The following is a 1505-nucleotide window of genomic DNA, read 5'->3' as shown; positions in this document are numbered from 1 at the left end:
CATTGTCTGCTGGCCCGCATGAGTAAATATTATGGGGGTTAAGTTACACGGGGTTGTCAGATGAATGATGTGGGCCTCACCTCCCTAATGAAATGACACAGCTTTCTGGCACCGTTTCAGTGAATGTCTGGAGACGCAACCCTTTATTCAGAATTTGATGGTTCTTTAAGCACTTACAAAACAATGTCCAGTAATGAAAGAGCAGGAGAAATAACAGGACTTTGCCTCACAGCTCCACACTATAGTACACTGATGTGACTAAAGCGGCCTTCCTGTCTTGCATTCAACAAAAGGCGCCTGTCTTCCGTAAGATAGAGCAAGGCTGGTTCCTCAAGAAAACTGCTGTATTTTGAAATGCGGGATCGTAAGGTTCTTATTTTCTCACTTAATAGTGGAAAATCCTCTATAAATTATTTCTAAAATCGTGAAATCTCCTTTGAAAACCATAATAAATTTTAATAAATCAATATGTTTCAAAATATGATCCCTTCCATTTTTTTTTCTTATTTATATGCTATTACTGGGAACACGTCAGTAGTTATGTTTACTTAATTTGCTAAAAAAAAAAAAATCAATAACACAATTAATTCATTAATAAAAAAAGTAGTTCCGGGCGCCATGGGATGCATATACAATAGCGTCCACTTCCTATCTACGTGATGGGCACCGCGGACGAGGAATGACCGTCGCTCTCACCGTTCAGGGACGAGAAACACCTAAAAACACACCATTTCCGAAATGCCGTATTATTGAAATCAGTTAGGAGTGAATAAAGTAGAAGGATGGTCGTTTTATAAACATAAATGATGTGTGACTGCTATCAGTGCATTGTGGACAATCGATTTGAGAAATGTACAACAGTGAAGTTTGGCGTCTAGTCATCTTGGGTAGGGAGATGCGGTTAATAGGAAGAGCAGGACAATGCCCGTGACAACAGTGATATAGAACAGAAAGGAATGCAGCACTGGTGGAGATAACCAACATGACTCAGACTCAGACTGCAAAGAATCCCAATTCCCTCCCCCCTTCCCCCCAACCCTTCACCTCAAGAGGTGTGGGCATTGTGGCCGAGGACAAGTATTTTTCAAGCAGATCGTCATGAAGACGTGATAATCTTTTAAGTCAGCTAAAGTTAGTTAAGGCTTTTACGGTAAATGTTTGAAAATCAATGGAAAAGTCCATGCAGCTTTAAATATAAACTCAAGATGAAATTGATATGACGTGTTCAATATAGCAAGGCGCCGAAGTTAGAAGTAATTTAGGAGTAAAATAGGCGACAGGCGTGTGTCTGAGAATTACTTATCTTTCTGACAGGAAGGAAATACAGGCCGTACAACCGTGGAAACATGCGTCACACAGTAATATCTGTGCAAGTTACAACAGTTGATTGTATCACAGGAAAAGCAAGAGTAATTCTTCAGTGACAAAGAAAGAACACCAAGAAAGGAGCCAGAGATGAAGGACATGGGTGAGTTATCCAGGACGTAATCTGAGGAGGCAATAAT

The sequence above is a fragment of the Scylla paramamosain genome, chromosome 6, assembly GCF_035594125.1.
Source record: "Scylla paramamosain isolate STU-SP2022 chromosome 6, ASM3559412v1, whole genome shotgun sequence".
NCBI lineage: Eukaryota > Metazoa > Arthropoda > Malacostraca > Decapoda > Portunidae > Scylla > Scylla paramamosain.
This window is presented reverse-complemented; position numbering follows the sequence as displayed.